The sequence below is a fragment of the Schistocerca piceifrons genome, chromosome 5, assembly GCF_021461385.2.
Source record: "Schistocerca piceifrons isolate TAMUIC-IGC-003096 chromosome 5, iqSchPice1.1, whole genome shotgun sequence".
NCBI classification, from domain to species: Eukaryota; Metazoa; Arthropoda; class Insecta; order Orthoptera; family Acrididae; genus Schistocerca; species Schistocerca piceifrons.
The window spans coordinates 87133256-87151581 of record NC_060142.1 but is presented as its reverse complement, the minus strand read 5'-3'; the positions used below and the strand labels follow the sequence as shown (position 1 = coordinate 87151581).

At 44.4% G+C, this 18326-nt stretch overlaps 1 protein-coding gene across 4 annotated transcripts in view; it reads left to right on the top strand.

The window, feature by feature from the left end:
- Positions 1 to 18326, top strand: part of LOC124797830 (hemicentin-1-like) — a 1195221-nt gene that overhangs the window by 238982 nt on the left and 937913 nt on the right. The window lies entirely within an intron of this gene.

Below are 18326 nucleotides of genomic sequence, written 5' to 3'. Positions count from 1 at the left end.
AAATCAGACGTTCCCCACTGATCCCGTGCAGCACAGCGTAGTAAGCAGACACTGTCAATAATAATTTGTTAAATAATACCCGAACACACTTACTTTAGTTTAGTTCATGTATTAAATTCCTTCTCATACAGAATCTCATCAAGATGGCGACTAGCTCAACAATACATACATATACATCTTCGTTGTTTCACGGCTAATCGGCAAGATCTGAATCCTTCTTTTCATAAGAGAAAACATAGATGGCAGAGAAGCTATTCCATGGAGTAAATGGACGCTCCAAGGAATAATAGGGCTTGAAACTACTTTGCATTGATAATCATCGTATGTTGAGGTTTAGGAATCGGTAAGATAAGAAGAGATATTTCGAGATATGTACTGAGTTATATAATTTATAAAATTTCTGAAAATATCGCGGAGAGACTGCTGCTAGAGACATTACAATAGGAATTGTCCAAGTCTGCAAAACAGGTATTAGTTGCTGCACTCACCTCCTCAATTGAATAAACTCTTTATCCCGCCAGCCATTTCTTCAAATTGGGGAACAAATAGTAGTCCGGGGGAGCCAAGTCTGGAGAATAGGGGGGATGTGAAACGAGCTGGAATCCTACTTCCATTACTTTTGCGATCACAAATGCTGAGGTGTGTGCTGGTGCATTGTCGTGATGGAAAAGGACTTTTTTGCGGTCCAATCGCCGGCGTTTTTGTTGCAGCTCGGTTTTCAAACAGTCCAATAACGATGAGTAATTGCACCTGTAATAGGTTTACCCTTTTCCAGACAGCTGAAGAGGATTATCCCTTGTGAATCCCAAAAGACAGTCGCCATAACCTTTGTGGCCGAAGGAATGGTCTTCGCCATTTTTAGTGCAGATTCTCCATTGGTAACCCATTGTTTGGTCTCAGGAGTATAGTAATGTATCCATGTTTCATCCACAGTGATGAAACGACGCTTTAAGTCCTGCGGATTCTTCTCGAACAGCTGCAAACCGTCCTTGCAACACTTCACTCGATCCCATTTCTGTTCAAGCGTGAGCGATCGTGGAACCATCTTGTTGATAGCTTTCTCATGTCCAAATGTTTATGCAAAATATTATGTACTCGTTCATTCTAGATGCCCACAGCACTAGCAATCTCACGCACCTTAACTCTTCTGTCATCGATCACCATATCATGGATTTTATCAATGATTTGTGGAGTCGTAACTTCCACAGGGCGTCCAGAACGTTCAGCATCACTTGTGCCATATGGGCACACCGAAGATTTTGAAACTACTTATAAACTGTTCTAATCGAAGGTGCAGACTCCCGGTAAAGTTTATCAAGCTTCTCTTTAATCTTCTGAGGCGTTTTGGCTTTCATAATGTTTAATCGCCACACGAAATTTTTTTCGTCCATTTTTTGACGATCACTCAACTTCCTTGATTCACACGAATGCCAAACACAAAGAAATAGACCAATATGTCCGAAACTTGGTGTGCGTTCTTTCCAAAGATGTTACTAACTAAGCATGACCTCGATACGCACCATCTCTCGGACTTCGCACGGACTTTTCAAACCCCCCTTGTATTATTCATTACAGAGTTCACGCACAGGCAGATCACGCGAAATTGTGCCTTTTCTCTGGGGTGGCGGTGACTTCCTCTATTCACGCACTTGCGAAGATTTACGGAACGTTGCGAAATACAGCCAGCAACTATTATCTGTCCCTTCTTCATAAAGTACTTCTCGAACACAGAAAACGAACCATTCCAACACACTGGTGAGCAAATTCTGGTACCTGTTTTCATCATAAAGTAGAGATGATTGCAATACACCTGCACATCATTTGTCCTCAATTCCAAAATGAACACCGATTTCTTCTGTTGCACTTGTTAACTGCAGCAGTAGTTTGCCATTCGTCTATGGTCAAAGAAAACCCGCCTGCTTTCACCGATATTTTGAAACATATGTCGTTGGTACACCGTAATATTGTTCATTTCTACTCTATTGACAGACCCAAACGTTTTAGTCCGAAAGAGAAAATACCATTTTCTGTGGTTGGAGAGAGAAAATGCTCTGTGAAAAATTACGATCTAGGAGATCTGTACAAAATGGAACTTCTGTCATTCCATAGGGTGCATAACAGCCCAATGTGCAGTCATAAAATCACGAATTCAGCATTGCATTTGACATCGTTGCATAATAACGTGTCAAAATGGGCAGACAAGGGGTATCTTGGTTAAGTCCTAGGCTGTGAAGAGTCGATTTTACTATCCAAATTTGTGATTATTCTTCAAGGTTCCACACATCCATCTCGCCCAATGGTGCCCCAGGAAACACTTTACTTGACCGTCCCAAAAATGTAGTTCTTCAAACACATTTTATTAAACGTTCTGTACGGCAAACTAGTTAAACAAAGAAAAGGTATAAAAACAATGCATTCAGTAAAAGAATAGTACCAGTTTATAACAGTCTGCCTATGAGGTAACAGCGTGTCTCTGAAATGTAGTAGCTGATTTGGGTTCCTCAAACCACAAACAACACTGGACACGCCCTGAACCGTTGTGCGACTCCGTGATGACTGCTGGAATAACTCATTGGTGCATGTCACCTAGCGGGAATAAAACTCAAGAATTATACTGCATCCAGACCTATATAAGACATTTCTCTAAGGTAAGTCAATTTTCTCAATTAGATGTTACTTTTGCATAACTAATTTACACGCTGACCAGCCAGAAAATACAGACCAACGACCTACAATCGATACAAACCAGCTCAGGTGATAGCAGCGTCACCTGACGTGGAATGACTGCTAGTCAGGCAAGCTCATAGTATCAGTGAGGCGTGCTGTCCGTGTGTAGAATGGGAAAGGCGAGCGATCTACCTGAGTTTGACCAGAGGCAAACTGTGATGGCCCGGAGGTTCGACATGAGCATTTCAGAAACTGATCGACTTGTCGGGTGTTTCAAAAGTGCTGTGGTGAGTGTATTCAACACGCGGCGAAACCACGTCCAGGCGTAGTGTTAAGAGGCCAAACCCTCATTACAGATATCGGACGTCATATGCAGGGCGGACTGGTAAAACAGGAAAGACGGCGAAGTGTGGCGGAAATAGCATCAGACTTTCAGACTTTAGTGCTGGGCAGAGTACAAGTGCGTCTGAACACACAGTGCACCGAACACCTCTAACGATGGGGATCCGCAGCCGACGACCCATGCATGTGCCAATGTTAACACCATGACAGCGGGAACTAGGACTAAAGTTGGCACGTGACCATCGTCACTGGACGTTGGCGCAACGGCAGAGCGTTGCATGGTCTGATGATTCCAGATACCTTTTTCATCATGCCTGTGGCAGGGCAGGAATCCGTCGTCTTCCGGGAAACAGCTTCTTGAAACCTTCACTACGGGACGAAGACAAGCTGGTGGCGGTTCCATTATGCTCTGGGAAACCTTTATGTGGGCATCCATTGGTGTAGTACAGCTGGTGCAAGGCACCATGACGCCAAAAAAATATTGTACCGGCCCCCACCTCGCCAGAACTGAACCCGATGGGACACATATGGGATGTGAATGGACGTGGTGTCAGATCTCATCGGCACCCTCACCGGAATTTACGGGAATTAGGCGAATTTTGTGTGTAGAGGTGGTGCTAACTCCCTCCAACGACCTACCAAGGCCACATTACGTCCATGCTACAACGCGACGCCGCTGTTATCTGTGCCACAGGTGGACATATCGGCTGTTAGGTTGTTGTTGTTGTTGTTGTTGTTGTGGTCTTCAGTCCTGAGACTGGTTTGATGCAGCTCTCCATGCTAATCTATCCCGTGCAAGCTTTTTCATCTCTCGGTATCTACTGCAACCTACATCCTTTCTGAATCTACTTAGTGTATTCATTTCTTGGTCTTCCTCGACGATTTTTGCCCTCCACGCTGCCCTCCAATGCTAAATTTGTGATCCCTTCATGCCTCAGGACGTGTCCTACCAACCGATCCCTTCTTCTAGTCAAGTTGTGCCACGAACTTCTCTTCTCCCCAATTCTATTCAATACCTCCTCATTAGTTACGTGATCTACCCACCTAATCTTCAACATTCTTCTGTAGCGCCACATTTCGAAAGCTTCTATTCTCTTCTTGCCCAAACTATTTATCGTCCATGTTTCACTTCCATACATGGCTACACTCCATACAAATACTTTTAGAAACGACTTCCTGACACTTAAATCTATACTCGATGTTAACAAATTTGTCTTCTTCAGAAACGCTTTCCTTGCCATTGCCAGTCTACATTTTATATCCTCTCTACTTCGACCATCATCAGTTATTTTGCTCCCCAAATAGCAAAACTCCTTTACTACTTTAAGTGACTCATTTCCTAACCTAATTCCCTCAGCATCAACCGACTTAATTCGACTACATTCCATTATCCTCGTTTTACTTTTGTTGATGTTCATCTTATATCCTCCTTTCAAGACACTGTCCATTCCGTTAAACTGCTCTTCCAAGTCCTTCGCTGTCTCTGACAGAATTACAATGTCATCGGCGAACCTCAAAGTTTTTATTTCTTCTCCCTGGATTTTAATACCTACTCCAAATCTTTCTTTTGTTTCCTTTACTGCTTGCTCAATATATAGATTGAATAACATCGGGGAGAGGCTACAACCCTGTCTCACTCCCTTCCAAACCACTGCTTCCCTTTCGTGCCCCTCGACTCTTATAACTGCCATCTGGTTTCTGTACAAATTGTAAATAGCCTTTCGCTCCCTGTATTTTACCCCTGCCACCTTTACAATTTGAAAGAGAGTATTCCAGTCAACGTTGTCAAAAGCTTTCTCTAAGTCTACAAATGCTAGAAACGTAGGTTTGCCTTTCCTTAATCTTTCTTATAAGATAAGTCGTAAGGTCTCTATTGCCTCACGTGTTCCAACATTTCTACGCAATCCAAACTGATCTTCCCCGAGGCCGGCTTCTACCAGTTTTTCCATTCGTCTGTAAATAATTCGCGTTTGTCTTTTGCAGCTGTGGCTTATTATACTGATTGTTCGGTAATTTTCACATCTGTCAAGACCTGCTTTCTTTGGGATTGGAACTATTATATTCTTCTTGAAGTCTGAGGGTATTTCGCCTGTCTCGTACTTCTTGCTCACCAGATGGTAGAGTTTTGTCAGGACTGGCTCTCCCAAGGCCGTCAGTAGTTCTAATGGAATGTCGTCTACTTCCGCGGCCTTGTTTCGACTCAGGTCTTTCAGTGCTCCGTCAAACACTTCACGCAGTATCATAGCACCCATTTCATCTTCATCTACATCCTCTTCCATTTCCATAATATTGCCCTCAAGTACATCGCCCTTGTATAGACTCTCTATATACTTCTTCCACCTTTCTCCTTTCCCCACTTTGCTTAGAACTGGGTTTCCATCTGAGCTCTTGATATTCATACAAGTGGTTCTCTCTTCTCCAAAGGTCTCTTTAATTTTTTTGTAGGCAGTATCTATCTTACCCCTAGTGAGATAAGCCTCTACATCCTTACATTTGTCCTCTAGCCATGCCTGTTTAGCCATTTTGCACTTCCTGACGATCTCATTTTTGAAACGTTTGTATTCCTTTTTGCCTGCTTTATTTACTGCTTTTTTATATTTTCTCCTTTCATCAATTAAATTCAATATTTCTTCTGTTACCCAAGGATTTCTACTAGCCCTCGTCTTTTACCTACTTGATCCTCTGCTGCCTTCACTACTTCATCCCTGAGAGCTACCCATTCGTCTTCTACTGTATTTCTTTCCCCCATTCCTCTCAATTGTTCCCTTATGCGGTCCCTGAAACTCTGTACAACCTCTGATTTAGTCAGTTTATCCAAGTCCCATCTCCTTAAATTCCCACCTTTTGCAATTTCTTCAGTTTTAATCTACAGTTCATAACCAATAGATTGGAGTCCACATCTGCCCCTGGAAATGTCCTAAAATTTAAAACCTGGTTCCTAAATCTCTGTCTTACCGTTATATAATCTATGTGATACTTTTTAGCATCTCCAGGATTCTTCCATGTATACAACTTTCTTTTATGATTCTTGAACCAAGTGTTAGCTATGATTAAGTTATGCTCTGTGCAAAATTCTACGAGACGGCTTCCTCTTTCATTTCTTAGCCCCAATCCATATTCACCTACTATGTTTCCTTCTCTCCCTTTTCCTACTTTTAATTCCAGTCACCCATGACTATTAAATTTTCGTCTCCCTTCACTACCTGAATAATTTCTTTTATTTCATCATACATTTCTTCAATTTCTTCGTCATCTGCAGAGCTAGTTGGCATATAAACTTGTACTACTATAGTAGGCATGGGCTTCGTGTCTATCTTGGTCACTATAATACGTTCACTATGCTGTTTGTAGTAGCTTATCCGCACTCCTATTTTTTATTCATTATTAAACCTGCTCCTGCATTACCCCTATTTGATTTTGTATTTATAACTCTGTATTCACCTGGCCAAAAGTCTTGTTCCTCCTGCCACCGAACTTCACTAGTTCCCACTATATCTAACTTGAACCTATCCATTTCCCTTTTTAAATTTTCTAACCTACCTGCTCGATTAAGGGATCTGAGATTCCACACTCTGATCCGTAGAACGCCAGTTTTCTTTCTCCTGATAACGACGTTCTCTTGAGTAGTTCCCGCCCGTAGATCCGAATGGGGGACTATTTTACCTCCGGAATATTTTACCCAAGAAGACGCCATCATCATTTAGTCATACAGTAAAGCTGCATGCCATTGGGAAAAATGACGGCTGTAGTTTCCCCTTGCTTTCAGTCGTTCGCAGTACCAAAACAGCAAGGCCGTTTTGGTTAGTGTTACTGGGCCAGATCAGCCAATCATCCAGACTGTTGCCCCTGCAAATATTGAAAAGGCTGCTGGCCCTCTTCAGGAACCACACGTTTGTCTGGCCCCTCAACAGATAACCCTCCGTTGTGGTTGCGCCTACGGTACGGCTATCTGTATCGTTGAGGCACGCAAGCCTCCCCACCAACGACAAGATCCATGGTTCATGGGGGGGGGGGGGGGGGGGCTGTTTGGTAGGTGGTCATAAAGTTCCGTCAGCTCAGTGTAAATAATCAGTTAATAAATTAAAAGTTTTCGCCTCTAATAAACGGAACTTGCTTCTAGTAATACCAGTCGAGAGAGTGCAATACTGGTTGTCGTAAGACAAAAAGTAAAACTAAGTCGTACTGATGTGGGGCGAGCGAGTGCAGTGCTCGTTGTGCTCACAACCTGACGTGTGTAACTAAATCGTACAGATCCTAGACGAGCGAGCACAATGCTCATCTCTTGCACAGTACAATGAGTAAAATACACTTGTATTTGCCGACTTCGATGAAAACAACGCCACCACTTGTACTAATTTTTAATGATTAGGTTAATTAGGTCAAGTTAAAGAATATCAAAATGTAAGTTCAAGGCTAAAAATTATTTATTTGCTGTAATTACTGACAGAAATCACAAAGATATTAACAGAGAGTAAAATTCTGTACAACTCAAATTGAATTGCAAACAGTGGGGCAGGTACCAAAACGAGTGGAAGATTGTATGAAGTACGCACAATAAGATCTTCATTGGACGGTTTGGACAAGGAGCAATAAATTATAGCCAAATTAAGCAACACAAGTTGTGTGTCGAAGTACGTACGCACAGGGCTTCATAGAATATGGATAACAACATTTACATTCCCCGTTAACAGCATGAGTGCAACACAAGGTGGCCAGTGATGACCTTCATCTCTATGACTGCCTGGAATAGAAATCTCAGAATCTAATTTTATGGCTCTCAACTCTCTACTTTCAGAAAACTCCACATGTAGTGGACGACTCTATGCTGTTGGCAATGTGACAAGCGAGAACTGTCGGTAAATTTATGAAGAAGCGGGGGGAAGCCCGTGTAAATTCCCTCCCTTTTACGTACAAGATGCACAATTTTAGACACCATGTTGGTACTATCCCAAAAGCAGTGTCTTCATGATTGGTCAACCAAGTACACTTACCAGAGTGATGCAATACTTTTGGATGAACAAAATATTCATATCGAACACAACTATCCCACGCTGATGGGACAGTGCTACTCGGCTCTTCAAGAAGTACAGGTGTAAAGACGAAAATAATCTCTAGGGGGGGAGGATGGGCGTGCGGTGGCTGTGATGTAGCTGCGCCATTCACTGCTCCGCACTCCTGGGGAGCTGATTGCTTCACTACTTCTGTTACACTGACTGTATCACAAGAGGAGGCTCCCTTGACTGATGAGATTGACAGGCTACCCTCTGTTGATAAAAGAAGCCACGTAGCCACATCTGGCATCACCCCCTCACCTCCCCCCCTCCCCCCGCCACCCCCTCATTGCGGCGAGTACTAGGCTGCCTTTCCAAACACTCTGCTCCGGTATCCTTGCTAAGATAATCGCGGAATAACGGCAGAAAATTCGTTAATATCATGTAGGGAGATGTGACATTAACGTAATATCCAGATTTCAAGTTTTGTTAGCAGTATTGTACACAAATTAAATATGTGTCCTCAAAGTTTATTTCCCGTGTCTTCATTTCGAGGAGTATTAATAAGTGGCACTTTTGCTGGTTAGTTTTGTTACTAGTTAACAGGAATTTGTCAAGTTTTCTGATATCAAAATAGCAATTTTATTATCTTGCCCCTATTTCAAAAATTTCTGCTGATGCCCACAAACGCAAGCAAACACACACACACACACACACACACACAAACACACACACACACACACACACACATTGTAACTTTTGAGCAGACTTTGGCATCTATAATACTCAGTATTATAACGGAAAAAATAAAGTCGTTAGTTTTTCAAAAATGTGTGTGAAATCTTATAGGACTTAACTGCTAAGGTCATCAGTCCCTAAGCTTAGATACTACTTAACCTAAATTATCCTAAGGACAAACACACACACCCATGTCCCAGGGATGACTCGAACCTCCGCCGGGACCAGCCGCACAGTCCATGACTGCAGCGCCTCAGACCGCTCGGCCAATCGCGGGGGCGTTGGTTTTTGACACTTGTAATTCACTCTCCTGTCTTGTATCACTTTCGAGTATTACATAAAATAGACGAATTCCCTGGTGTCCTTGAACGCGTGGTACTACTTCACAGGGCCCCTCACGTTCGACTCAAGCACTGTCTCCATGGCAGCGAGAGAATCGATGCCATCATAGGCAGGCCCCAAACGCCACCTACAACTCTGGCCCGTTGTTTGGACCATGTGGTAAACATGGTATCGATTTTATGTGACCCTTTGGAGACTTCTGTCATTTTAAAAGCGAAACAGCGGCTCCATTTGAGACTGGTGTGTCACTAGCAGCTACACAGGCTGTCCTATCATTAAAAACACGTCGTACTATTGTCTCAGATACTTTAGCGCTGTGTGCTCATGCACTGTTCTGCATGAGATAACCAAAGGTCTTTTCGTTAGTTGTTTGTTATTAGAAAGTAGGTGTGCGTATATTGTTCACACAGCTATCAGACGTTATGGTCTGGTGGAAAAAGATTTGTCCTTTGTTGTATTAACAAGGTACGTGACGTCAAACACATAAATGCAGGAAGAAGAGAACCCTCTTCCACCAGAGCAGGTCCTCCTCTTATGGGGTGGTTTGCTGGCACCCAGCAATTACACAGAATCACCAAGTGGCAAATTGGGTTAGGCAACAGATGTGGCAAAACTGGATGGCAACATGTATTAGCAACAATTCAAATTGATTTGTTGGTAGACGGTGCACAGTATGTAACTGGAGTATGAAGACTGTGGACGGAAATGTTGCAATGTTCACGTGCGCTGTCTTCAAGACACTGTTGTATACCCGTATCCAGTGAACGACGGCTAACATGCCCTGCAGAATGTGCAGTCTGCATCTTCTATGTGGCTTCTGTCGAATACGTCCAGAGACTGTCGCTCAAACACTGCCCTGATAGTGTCTGGTTATTATCCTGAGGTGCTACCTGCTGAGTGGAGCCATGTGTATGCTTATATTCACATCTAGTGAATGGATGTCCACTCGCCAGCTGTTTGTGTGACGTAAGGCGGATGCATTATATATTCCGTGTTTTGTATGCGCTGTCTGCAGTCTAACATTAGCTATTTTACGCCTGAATCGTAGGCAGCTCAACGCTCTTGTATGTTGGCTGTGTTCCATAACGTCTTGAGGACACAAGTGCCAAAAATACGTGCTGCACTATTTGCACACCATACTTCCGTTTTCGCATCATACAGCGGCTCTTCACGCGCCTTTTGAGGAGTTCCAGAACTCTTACGTCTATTGTTTAGCGAATTCACTTACCTAGACGAATACAGCCATGCTTAATCAGAGAAAAACAATGGTTTCAGGATGAACCACTTCTCCAGACACAGACAGCAACAGCCAGTTGAACGCCAATGCCATTATCGACACCACTTGACACGACAGGTTGTATCAAGCTTTTCTCTTATAGTCTGATGATGGGCCATGCCCGAGGCGCGTTAGAAAACGTTTTAACAGCAAGTCAACTCTTCTCATCAGCGACTGATGCGGTGGTAAGGACTTGCACATTTATTATAACTATGGTGACAGACCACCTGCGCGACTGGTATGCCGTAGGTTAAACGAACCTGAGCTAGACAATTGAAGCATAAAACGAATGTGTCAGATTTCATTCTTTTTCCCCAATGGCATGTATAGAGACCCAGTTACATACATTTTTTTATATTTCCCATTACAATATTAAGTCCAGATGTAAAACTAGGAAGACATTAACTCCAATCTATTGTTTTGTTACGCAGAAAAGCGAGAAGTGTTGAAAACCCATTTATAAATGATTTTTGAAAAAATACTTTTACCTTATGTATACGAGCTGCGTCCAATAAGTAATGAAACACTTTTCTTTCTCAGCAGTTTCTGTTAAAAAAAAAGTGAAATTTGTTGTGGAACATCGTGGAATATTCCCAGTTCAGCCCCTATACTTTCATGAAGTTCCCACACGTCACGACGCTATACGTAGCCTTCAAATGGCGTCTGTAACGGAGAAGCAATCCAAACAGAGTGATGTCATTGAGTTTTTTTTTTTTTTTTTCTTTTTGTGGAAATCGAGAGCATCGTTGATATTCACGAGCGCTTCCAGAAAGTCTGAGGAGACGTGGACGTGAGCAATAGCTGGGTGCGTCGTGGTGCGAGGCGTCTGTTACCATCGCAACAAAATCGTGCAGACCCGTCCGATCTCCCGCGTGCTGATCGGCCGCACACAGCTGTGACTCCAGCAATACGGACATTTTCATTCAAGGTGATCGATGGAACACACCTCGCTGCTCAACTGGACGTCTATGTTGGTAGTTGACACACTCGCCCACCAGTTGGGGTACTCATACGTGTTTGCGCGCTGGATTCCTCGTCGTCTAACAAAAGAAGGTAGCGAGGAATGCGTTCCGAGGCTGATCGTGACAATTTTTGCCGAACATCGGCACAGGCGATGAAAGATAGGTGATCACTTCGAATCGGAAACAAACACAGGCAGTGGTGCCACACCACGAGAAAGTTCAAAGCAGCAACCTCATTGATAAAGTCAAGGCGACCGTCTACGAGGATTCTGAGGGAGATATTGTGTTCGATGTTCTCCGTTATGGTGCAACGGTCAACTCTGAAATGTATTGTGCTACACTCAGGAAACTGAAGAAACGACTTCCTCGTGTACGTCGCTGCAAACATGCATACGAACTTCTCCTTCTGCATGACAACTCAAGGCCGAACACAAGTCTGCGCATCCGAGAGGTGCTCACAAAACTTCATGGGACTGCCCTTCCTCGTCTACCCTACAGCACATATCTCCCATCTTCCTACTTCCACCTGTTTGTTCCAATGAAGGATGTATTTTGCGGGAAACAGTACGTGGATGAAGGGGAGGTTATTGATGCAGCAAGGCGTTGGATCAGACGTCGATCATTAGAATGAGGGCATGCAACGCTCCCAGCAAGGTGGCTTAAGGAAATCGCATTGAAGAAATTGCATTGAACGGAGATAATGTTGTAAAATAGGTTTCTGTAGCCAAAAGAATGGAGAGTAATATAGTTTATTAGCAGCTTCAATAAAATAAACCTGTGCATGGGGGCTTAGTTAAATACAATGCAAATAATTTTAATTTTAGTAGCTGACTGTCCGATTACGAAGTCTCGTAACCGGTTGGCCCTGACTAGTATTCGTACGCAATCTGACTGCATAGAATAACAACAAAGAATGAAAGGAAACTTCCGTTACCACAATTAATTAATTAAGTCCCCAGCAACTATAAAAGCTACGAAACAAAAACTACGAACAACAAAGCACAAGTGTAACTGTTCTGTGTGTGGAAGTGTGATTCAACCTACACATCTGGCACGGTTCTTCCTCAATAAGACAAGGTATTCTAAATACCATTTACACTGAATTAATTAAATAAAACTGAAATACTATAACTGCACACAGAAACCCGAATTACAGTCTAATACATGAACACAAGCCAGATGCTTTGTTGACTGAACCTGTGACCAAGAGGCATTATTAGTTAGTAAATTAAAATAAATAAATGTTTTTTACGTTCATATATATTGACTAAAAATACACTCTAATCATTACAACATCTCCATTCGAAGAACATCTGCTGTCTAGCCCATCAAAACAACTGCACACGACATGGGCTCAAATAGTACAGCTATCAACATCCTCTCAGCAAAGCACTAACCACCACAACTTCTGAACAAGCGCTGCCAGTGGAGGCGGCGGAATAAAACTCTTTGGCGCAATCTCTGGCGCTTTGACTCAGTGTAGCCACCTTTGACCTGCTTTCAGAAAAAAACGTGTGACATTGCTTTTTCAACTCATTTCGTACTCTTTCTTTCTTTATTGCTTGAGGGTTGCATCATATCTCTGGCTGTCAATGGGCAGACCAGATGTCCGAGAATAGGGTGACATATTTCTTGAAATAACCTATGGCAGGTTGAAAACCACCGTATTGAATATGTTCTACACAAATAATTTCTTTAGTTGATGAGACTTTAACTGTCTCTCTTTGTCAAAGATGGAACAACATTCGTGAACGACACTGAAAATGGTGTGACTCATCTAGATTGCTGTACGAAGACGGAGTATCACCTTCGGTAGTGCAGTGATAATTAAATTAAATACTTAAACAGTCGAATGATCGTCTCGGAAGCCGGAAACCAGCTGACAAAATCAGTGAATTCTCTTGTTCCAGAAAGAAACGAATGAAGAATTACTTAACAGTAATTGCATGTTCAGTACTTCGGCAACCGTCTTCCAGAAGGAATTGCAAATTCGGTTGGCTGAATATCTGCGCGTGCTCTTTCGAGGTTTGCGTCCTTATATTCTGTTGTAGAGTCATTTACCTTCTCTCAGAGTGCGTTAGGCGACATTCGCAATACAGTGTCGAGCGTTACGCCATTTACTTTCGAGACACAAGAAAGCGTGAATGGCTCCGCGCGGAACATCTTTTGTTTCCCACAGGAAGCCCGGTGTTCGGAGAAATATACGACTCGAGTACTTTAAGTAAAACAGCGCAGATAAGAGTAGCTCGCGATGAGTGCCGCTGGCTTCCCCACACGGTTGAAGTTTTGCTTAACTTGCGCCCCGGGACTACTGGAGAGAAAGTCTTCACCGAAGGACAATGCCTCCGTTGGCGAGAAGACGGGAGGAGGTTTTCCTGAATTACTCGCGGCACTTATCAGCCAGAAGCTCGCTGCAGCCAGTAGCGGGAGGGGTCGCGGCACGATCCGCACTGTGCGACTATACGATACTAGAGAGAGGAAGGCCACTGGTGGACGCCGGATGAGCGGACGGCAACCGGCGGAGCACGCCCATCCGGTCCCCCGCCACTGCAGCTCGCCGGTCAGGTACAGCTCTCTCACACTTCCTCAGAGGTCGCAGTCCCGAGACGCTACTAGCGATCCTGCTCGGCTCCTGCCTCCACCCACAAGTCCTTTGTGAGCCATATACACAGCAGCTCGGCGACCACTGTTGCGACGTCCTTTGATGAGGCGGAAGACAGACTGTGGTGTGCGTACTGTACGACCTTCGGTACACACACCATCAGATTATCTGACTTGTCGCTCTAAGGAAGCAGGCGAGTGTCAGCAATATATCTCGTGGTCTTATCGTGGCGTGTTTATCTTCTCCCGTTAGGTCAGACGATAGAAATGCCACTTGCACGCTTAGAGTAGCAGATTGACGGTGACCAACTTTAAACAGAACTTGATTAATTTTCACACTCATTTACTAAAATGACAATCATAAACCTTACTTAACTTTATTCTGGGTGCTATTTACAAGTGACAATCTGAAGTTCCTTTGGTCTTGGTACGTTAATCTTATTCTCACATATCTCCGATACTTGACAAACAGTCTATACATTTATCTTCATGGCTATGTACAGGAATATGATAATCTTATTAGGTGCAGACTGAAACTTGACTATAGACTGGTACAGACTGATGTAGACTGGTACAGACAGGTGCAGATAAATGCAGACTCGTACAGACTAATGCAGACTGACTAATCGAGGTCTGTACACTCGTTATAATACCTCGCGCGTTCAGGTATCACTGCGCGAGTGTGATCCGCGAGGAGAAAAGGTTCTACGTTAGCAGCAATCTCATTGGCTGCATTACATATTAATACGCGGATCGGCGGAAGCAGAATTTGGTCCGTCTCTAAGACAGCGCCATCTCGTAGTGCGGAGACGGACGAGCGCTGCGCCTGCGCTGTTGTGCTTAGCGGGGCGCGCTCTAGTGGGAAAGTTGTGTACGCGCTGACTACGCGGAACTATGTACACAACACAGACGCACGCCGAAAGTGGCGCCTCGTCCTTTTTTCAGACCAGTCCCGGTTGTACAGCCTTACGATGTGTGAAGGTTCCGTAAAGAATGAACGTTGCCACATTAGATTCGTTACCGTAATATGAGGTCAGTTGGTGGCGCCGTGGAATTGGGTGCTAAAGTGTTCAAACAGCATCAGCTCCGCGTCGCATAGTGGGTGCTTTTGATACCAGTTCTTACACTTCTGGCATGTTAAAGCTGGTGGCTGTGCCGCACCCGTGAGGCCTCTTAACATTAACTTCCAAAAAGATAACACTTGTTCCATAAAAACACGGGAGAACTGCCGGATATCAGTAACGTCCTGCCACGATATTTCGGCGCAGAGTCTTCTGGCCATCTTCAGGTGAGTGCCACTTTCTACCATCATCAGTGATTTTTCTGGCCAAATATCAAAACTGTAACACCAAGAAGATGGTATGGAACGAAAGTCGAAATGACATGAATGTATAAGTCACATTCAAAAGAAACGGACCGGATAATGCACAAAGAAAGCTGCTGAAAGGGATCGTTCAGCCGGCGCAGGAAGGTGCGGTCCTTATAAGAGCGTTGAGGTGCGATACCCGCCACTAGAAGAAGCCGGACACACATCTAAAGGGGTTGGGCAAAATTGTGGAAAGACTGAACAGATATGCAAATGCTAGCCAAGCCTACAGTTACACTGTTGAATTTGGGCTTGGACGGCACCGGTGCAATGGCCTCAAGACGTTGCAAGTATCAGCCGTGGTCCAGAACACCCTTCTGTGTAGTTGGTAAGTGTATCATGACGGAGTTAAGTGAAATCGAACGTGTACAAGTTGTTGGTGCTCGTACAGTGAGTCCTTGGGTAACTAAGAGAGGTAAAGAATCAGGTATTCCAAAGGGTACCGTATCGGAGCTGTTGGTTGGTTGTTTCGGGGAAGGAGACCAGACAGCGAGGTCATCGGTCTCATCGGATTAGGGAAGGACGGGGAAGGAAGTCGGCCGTACCCTTTGAAAGGAACCATCCCGGCATTTGCCTGGAGCGATTTAGGGAAATCACGGAAAACCTAAATCAGGATGGCCGGACGCGGGATTGAACCGTCGTCCTCCCGAATGCGAGTCCAGTGTCTAACCACTGCGCCACCTCGCTCGGTATATCGGAGCTGTATACCGTATACAACGGAAGTGGAAAATCATCATCGGCTAAGACACAATGTGGAAAGTCTGTGTTAAGTGATCGTGAGAGATGTCGCGGAAAAGGACAATGACGAAAAATATGGGGGCAACAGCTTCAAAAGTCGCTGCAGAACTGAATATCGCACTCGCAAACCCTGTCAGCATCAAAAGAAAACGAAGGGAGCTCCATCAGATGGGAACTGCAGTACGAGCTGGAACTCTAAAAACCCTCATCAGTGATTTTTTATTTAGTCGTATGGCTAGGGCCCCCCCGTCGGGCAGATGTCTCGCCGTGCGCCGGTCCTTCAATTTGACGCCACTTCGGCGGGAAAAATTCCCCGACCCAGCCGGGAATCGAACCCGGGCCCAGAGGATTGACAATCCGTCACGCTGACCATTCAGTTACCGGGGGCGGACTCATCAGTGATGTAAATGCCCGTAACAGGAAAACGTGCTGCCGAAGCCATACAACCTGAGCTATGGAGCAATGAAACAAACTCATTTGGTCGGATGAGTCTTGTTTTACACTTTTTCGAACGTCTGGCCTACATTGCGGCCCAAGGATGACACATGGCATGGATCTTTGCATCAGTATCATGGTATTCCATGGAATTGAGGGGTACTCTGCAAGACCGCATTACTGTCAAGACCGTTTTGGATTACCAGGCCCAGCCCATTGTACAGTGTTTGTTTTCCGAATGGTGATGCTGTGTTACAATTCGTCAGTGCCCTGTTCATACAGCGCACACCGTCAAAGGCTGGTGTCGTGAGCACTAGGACGAACTAATGCTTTTTCCCTGGCCACGACAGTCACCAGATCTCATTATTATTGTGCCTGTTTTACTTTGGAGATGGTGCGTGATCGCTATCCACCTCCATCGACCTCTTCATACATATATGATCCGATGGATAGGGTAAACAGCAGTGTATGACAGTTTGTTGATGTTGCTGTTGTTTGCGGGACTGTGTGGTCGTTGAGTGACTGTAGAAGATTGCTGGGGTACTTCGATAACACTTGTATTTACTGTGATGACTAACAGCATACTCAATGTATAGAGAAATGTAAGTTAATACACATATTGTTCGAATACAGTATTACTAGTGCGCTGCTTGTCACGTCGATTAATTTTCGCCGACCGGAGTGGCCGTGCGGTTCTAGGCGCTACTGTCTGGAACCGCGAGACCGCTACGGTCGCAGGTTCGAATCCTGCCTCGGGCATGGATGTGTGTGATGTCCTTAGGTTAGTTAGGTTTAAGTAGTTCTAAGTTCTAGGGGACTGATGACCTCAGAAGTTGAGCCCCATAGTGCTCAGAGCCATTTGATTAATTTTCTGACTGTAACGTTGCAATGGGATATGAATTTCAACGAGTACGTGAAGTCGGTTGTAGGGGAGCTGAATGGTCGACTTCGGAATCTTGAGAGAATTTTAAGAAATTACAGCTCATCTATCAATAAAAACGTATATAGAATACTAGTGCCGTCCATTCTTGTGTACTATTCGAGAGTTTGGCAATCCTAACTGGTCGGGTAGAAGGCAGACGTACAAGCAGCTCAGAGGCGTGCTGCTAGGTATGTTACCGGTAGGTTATACAAATAAGTGAGTATAGTGAAAATGCTTATGTCCACAAAAAGGTATACCTCGACGAAAAACGAATTATTTTTAGCGAAACACTGTTGAGAATATTTGGAGAACCACCATGTGGAGATGACTGTCGAAGGACTATACTCCCGCGAACGTACATGATCCATAAGCCTAGTGAAAACGTGATAAGAGTAATAAGGCCTAGAACGGAAGCATACAGGAAGTCGTTTTTCCCTCGCTCCACTTGGAAGTGGAACAGGTAATTGTAAATGTCGTGTGACTAGGGCCTCCCGTCGGGTAGACTGTTCGCCGGGTGCAAGTCTTTCGATTTGGCGCCACTTCGGCTACTTGCGTGTCGATAGAGATGAAATGATGATGGTTAGGACAACACCCAGTCCTTGAGTGGAGAAAACCTCCGACCCAGCAGGTAATCGAACCCGGGCCCTTAGGATTGACATTCTGTCACGCTGACGACTCAGTTACCGACGGTGGACAGTGGAAAAGGTAAAAGAATGAGTAGTTGCGGTTCAAGGTACCCTCCGTGATTGACAGTATGGAGGCGTGCTCAGCACTATGTAGATGCAGATGCCTCGAGTGAGGAGAGACATCTACCGGCACGCTTCGAAATTCGACAGCGGCAGTATCGTGTCGTCTGACCGCGATATCGCTGCTGCCTGTGTCGAGATTCACTACATACAAATATTGAATGGATTGGTTCAGGGGGAGGGCCTCACTCAACGCCATG